We start from the raw sequence: 6,130 nt of genomic DNA, 5'->3' as shown, positions 1-6,130 counted from the left end.
CCCTTTTTGTAGCCTATGCAACAGGAAGGGAAGGAAAAGCTATTTCCAAACAGACAATCTTCAAATGGATAGGAAATTGCATACGATTCTGTTACTCCTTCCATGGAAAATCAATTCCACAGAACATAAGGCCTCATTCTACAAGGGCAACAGCCACTACCACAGCCTTCTTACGAGGAGTGGCAACCAAGGACATTATTGAGGCGGCTACTTGGACCTCCGTGCATACATTTGCCAAGCATTATAATTTACCTCTGTATTCCAGATCCCGAGCAGGGTTTGCCACTGCTGTACTGCAAGGGATCCTAACCACACCATAATCTATTCTTCCTCCTCCCCTAGTTGGCTATGGTATTCTACCCAGTTGTTATGACTGCAGATGCATCCATGAAGGACATAGTACAGTTTTGTACCTACCATAAATGTAGATGTCCGAACTGGATAGCATCTGCAGTCAGGATTACCCTCCCTCCTTCCCCTCTGTGGTACTCCTAGGGTATTTACCCTCCTAATAGCTAACTGGTGGGGGGGGGTCTCTTATGGTGTATTTGTTTGTATATATGTACATACATGCTTATTTTTTGTGTTTGCCTTCTATCTTTTTGGAAACATTGGCATTTACCCAAAATTTAGCCTTCCAAGAGGGCAACTGGCATCTGGGGCAAGAAACACTGAGGAAAATGGCGTCGGCTGATGCCTTTATACCCGAAGACCAGCAGAGATGACGTTGGGTGAAGTGCGACATCAGCCGAAGCCGGACTTTGGAATCCGGCCGACCGAAGGGCTGCCTGACGACAGGACAACCCAGTTGTTATGACTGCAGATGCTATCCAGTTCGGACATCTACATTTATGGTAGGTACAAAACTGTACTTTCCTGATTCACACCAATTTCTTTACAAAAGCCATGCTGCTGACCCAGAAACCATCTCACAGGGCCCCAAGGGAGTTAAGGCATCCATTGTCCTCCGAGAGAGATTGCAGATCCTTAGAAAGGTGGGGAAAAAGGTATATACCTCGGCTACCTTATCCATGAGGGCCTTAAACTGTCAGTTTCATATGCTAAAATAACAACAGTTTTTGTTATCATAACTGAGGAGTAAAATGTCACAACCTGAACAACCAGACTTGGAGTTGCAGGATTTGATGCATAGTGCAGAACAAGTGGGTAAGCATACCTTACAGTGTGGTTTTGATGCTCTAGTGGCCTCATGTAGAGCTGCTGTTACAGGATCAGTCATACGTAGGCATGCCTGGCTCAAGGAACAAGCCTTGCCTGATCATGTAAAAGCTAAATTACTAGATGCCCCACTTCAAAAGGATGTACTATTTGGTGCTAATGCTGAGGAGGTATTAAGGAAAATGGAGGAAAAGGCTAAATCAATGCAAACTGTGAAAGAATTTCTACAGGTTCAACCCCCACGTTTTAGTAGAAATTGGCCTTCCAAAAACTGGTCCTTTCCTGCCACAGACAGACCCTAAAGAGGCAGATACAGGCGCCCGAGGGGCAGAGGACAATCCCAAGGATTGTATAGAGGCAGACAATGGCAAGCCCCTACACAAAGAGGTGGTGAGGACAACTCGCAATCTTTCAGAAAGCAAACCCAATGACTTTCCCCTTTGCATGCCAACCAGGTTTCAAATGGCAGCCCCCTTAGGAGGAAAGCTGGCATTATTTTAAAAAAACTGGCATGTCACAAAGGACAAATTGATCCTGGACATCATAAACAGAGGCTACAAATTCCATTTTCACACCCATCCAAAAATGAGAGGCATGCCAAACCTGCCACACAATCAAAGGTCAGAGGCACAAAAACAAATTACAGATCTCGTAAACATGAAAGCTATTCAAGAGGTACCTACGCACGAACAAGGTCAAGGTTTTTATTCCAGGCTATTTCTGGTGCCAAGGAAGGGAAAAGATTGGAAACCTATTTTGGATCTATCCATCCTAAACACATTTCTACTCGTATCAAAATTCAAGATGCTCACTCTACAGCAACTTCTTCCCATGCTGGGCAAGGAGTCTTGGCTGGTAACATTGGACCTCAAGGAGGCATACCTGCATGTCCCAATCAGACAAAATTGCAGAAGGTACCTCAGATTTCTTGCAGGTTCAACCCATTATCAATTCTCTGCATTGCCCTTTGGCTTATCTACTGCGCCCAGCGTATTCACGAAATGCCTGGCATCAGTAATTGCATACTGCAGACTTCAAGGGATACAAATATACCCCTATTTGGACGACTGCCTGATCCAAGCAGACAGCAAGCATATTCTTCTGAAACATCTGGCTTATGTAATAATGTTATTGAAATCTCTGGGATACACAGTCAACAAAAAGAAATCAAGGCTAATACCCTCTCGGAAGATAATTTTCCTGGGTGCCAATTTGGACACAAACACCCAGATGGCCTACCTCACGCCAGAGAAGCAGGGGCAACTAATACAATATTTCAGAACACTAGCAAATTGTACCAGGCTGACTGCAAGGAAAATCCTGCAGGCTCTGGGATTCATGGCATCTTGCATCTTACTAATCCCATGTGCAAAGCTGCACATGAGGAAACTACAATGGTACCTGAAAAACATATGGTCTCAGCACAGCCACAGTTTGGAAACAATAATACCACTAATTCCATGTCTGCAAAAAGAATTTCTGTGGGTGGGCTCAAGCATGTCAATCAAACACAGGTCTTCCATTCAGCAAGCCTCAAGCAAATCAAGTCATCACAACAGACGCCTCGGACTACGCCTGGGGGCGGCCACATGCCAAATCGGTGCATTCAGGGCAAATGGTCCCAAAAAGAAAAGCACCTTCACATCAATCAAAAAGAAATGCTAGCAGTAATAAATGCTATTATAGCTTTCAAGGACCTTCTACAACCAGGTCAAGTATTGATAAGAACGGACAACACCACAGTTATGTGGTACATAAACAGGGAGGAACACATTCTTACCCCCTATGCAGACTGGCCATGTCACTTTGGAACATGGCCATGGACTTACAAATGGAACTGCAAGCACAGTACTTGCCAGGCAAGGAAAACACGCTGGCAGACAACCTAAGCAGGAATATGACAGATCCACACGAATGGAAATTGCATCCAAAAGTTTTTACAGAAATAATCTAAGAATGGGGAAGGCCAGACATAGATCTCTTTGCCTCCCACAAAAATCATCAATTGACAAAATTCTGCTCAAGGATCTTCCATCCAAAGGCCTGGAGAGTGGACGCTCTTTCTTTCAGTTGGACATCAATGACAGTTTATGCCTTCCCTCCTCTCCTCTGTTGCCCAAAGTTCTATTAAAGACCAAAGCAGACAGACCAAAGATGATTCTCATTGCTCCGGACTGGCCAAGGCAACACTGGTACCCACTCCTGAGGAGCCTGACGCATTCCCCTCCATGGACCCTGCCTCTAATGCCTCTTCTTCTGACTCAGCACAGTTACAAAACTCTTCACAGACAGCTAAAAACACTCAATCTAGCCGCATGGAAGATTCCTTAGCTCAACAGGCCCTACTCTCCAAGGAGGTGCAGGATGTCATTTTGGAGGCCAGAAAGCCATCAACTAGAAAAGATTACTCCGCAAAATGGGAACATTTTTGTGTCTGGAATGAGAAAAAGGGGCAGGATCCTGGAAAACTGAATTTACCTCAAATACTACAATATCTGGCTGAACTGCTAAGCAGTGGACTTTCTTTCTCCTCCATCAAAATACATGCCTCAGCCATTTCGGCAGAATACAACACTGATCCACCTTTATTCTCTCACCCTCTCTTAAGACAGTTCCTCAGATGGACTAAGAATTTAAGGCCTCCAAGGAAACAACCAATACCTGCTTGGGATCTTAATTTCATTCTGGAAAAATTTACCTCCTTTTGAGCCAGCTGCCTTATCAGATTTGCAATATTTGTCCTGGAAAACTATCACCTCAGCTCGTAGAGTTTCAGAACTACAGGCTGTCATGGCTGTCCAGCCTTTTATCATCTTCCATCAGGACAGAGTTTCCTTACAAACCAACCTGTCCTTTATGCCTAAAGTGGTATCCAGGGTAGCTTTAAATCAGGCCATACATATTTACCTACTTTTTATCCTAATCCTCAAAACAAAGGGGAGAGATTACTACATTCCTTGGACATCCACAGGCAGCTGCATTATTATTTGGACAGAACAATGCCTTTCAGAAAATCAGAACAGCTCTTTGTGGCCTATGCGGTAGGAGCACAAGGGAAGCCAATTTCCAAACAGACAATCTCAAAATGGATAGCCCACTGCATACGTTTTTGCTATTCCTTTCATGGCAAAACTGTTCCTACAGGCATTATAACTCATTCCACCAGGGCCACAGCCACCTCTGCAGCCTTCCTCAGAGGAGTTCCTACCAAGGATATTTTGGAAGCAGCCACTTGGAGTTCTGTGCATACCTTCTCCAAGCACTACAACCTACCATTATACTCCAAATCTAGAGCAGGCTTTGCCACTGCAGTCTTGCAGGGCATTTTGGCTCCACCTAGTTCCAACTAGTGCCTACCACCCCTTTCTTAGCTTTGGGATTCTACCCATCTGTTATGACTGCAGCTGTATGCACGATGAACATAGTACAGTTTTGTACCTACCATAAATGTAGATGTTAGAGTGCTAATACAGCTGCAGTCCAGGTTTCCCTCCCTCCTTCCCCTCTTGGGACAGGCCTATAGGCTAACACATCCTCATACAACCTGATTGGGGTTTTCATTTATGATGTATTTGCTTGCAGTTACTGTATTTTGATTATATAGCACTGCATTATCACACTAATTTATTATTGCCTTCCTTCTGGGGGCACCTGACATCTGGGGCAAGAAAAACGGAAGAAAATGGCGTCGGCTGGTTCCTTTATACCCCTGTCGCATTGATGTCAGGGAAGAAGCGACGACAACCAACGCCGGACCTAGACTTTGGAATTCGGCCGACCGAGGACCCGCCTGACGGCAGGAGAACCCATCTGTTTTGACTGCAGCTGTATTAGCACTCGAAGATCTACATTTATGGTAGGTACAAAACTGTACTTTCATACTTTCACCAAGCACTATCATTTGCCAATCTTCCCTAAATCCAGAGCCGGCTTTGCCACTGCTGTTTGGCAAGGCCTTATAGCCGGTCCTAATGCTGTATAAATTCATCCTCCCAACCATAGCTTTAGGAATCTACCCAAATGTAATGACTGCAACAGTTAAGCACGAAGAACATAGTGAAGTTGTGTACACTTAACATAAATGTAGATGTTCGAGTGTATTCACTGTTGCAGTCCTGGCTACCCTCCCTCCAGCCCCCCTGTTTTTCTCTTACTATGCATCTCCTTTCTTTTACTACACTTAAAAGCCTTTTTGGTGTATTTGCTTTTGTTTGGAAGTATTTTTTTGAGTTTTAAATTGTTTATATATTTTGCTCCTCATTTGCTGGTCACCTGACATCTGGGCAAGAAAAACTGATGTAATGGCGTTAGCAGCATGTTTTATACCCCTGACGACCTGATGTCATGGAAGAAGGGACATGACTTTGTTAATCATGCAGACTGAGGGCAACCTGCCAGCAGATTACCCAAATGTAATGACTGCAACAGTGAATGCACTCAAACATGTACATTTATGGTAAGTGTACACAACTGTACCATCACCGGTCCGCGTATGATTCGCAGTAGATTTTACAGTGTTGAGTTGCCAGCCCAGCGCACAACCTTCAGAGAAGGCTCACACACACTTGCGCACCTACCTGCATGTCTTTTTTAAAGTTGAGTCGATCGCAGGGAGGACATGCAGACTCCGGACAGGAGGTGCTCCAGTCTAGAATCGAACTGGAAAGCCTCTTGCTGTGAGGCAACAATGCTAACCGCTGCACCACTGCAGCTTAGTGCATGCATTAATTATGACGTGCAGTTTTGTGGGGGAAAAATATGTGAGCTTTGATGGCAGTTTTAATGTTGTGCAGTAGTGAAGTGCAACATTTTTATTTTAGTTGCTGTGAAGAACAGTATTGACATCGGATTGACTTCATTGAGCTGAAGATTACCAAAAACTGTACATTTTAAATGACAGCCCTTCAGTACTTTGTTAAAAGTAATCAAAAAAGTTGAAGATATTTATTGT

At 44.2% G+C, this 6,130-nt stretch overlaps 1 protein-coding gene across 1 annotated transcript in view; it reads left to right on the top strand.

Annotated features, from left to right (window-relative positions):
• The window catches only part of LOC122792710 (armadillo repeat-containing protein 8-like), a 1,055,700-nt gene that overhangs the window by 606,190 nt on the left and 443,380 nt on the right, over positions 1–6,130 (top strand). The window lies entirely within an intron of this gene.

The sequence above is a fragment of the Protopterus annectens genome, chromosome 2.part0 (genome assembly GCF_019279795.1).
Source record: "Protopterus annectens isolate FY-2018-M chromosome 2.part0, PAN1.0, whole genome shotgun sequence".
Lineage (NCBI taxonomy): Eukaryota > Metazoa > Chordata > Ceratodontiformes > Protopteridae > Protopterus > Protopterus annectens.
Note: the sequence above shows the minus strand (reverse complement) of the source record. Positions and strands in the feature narration are given on the sequence as shown.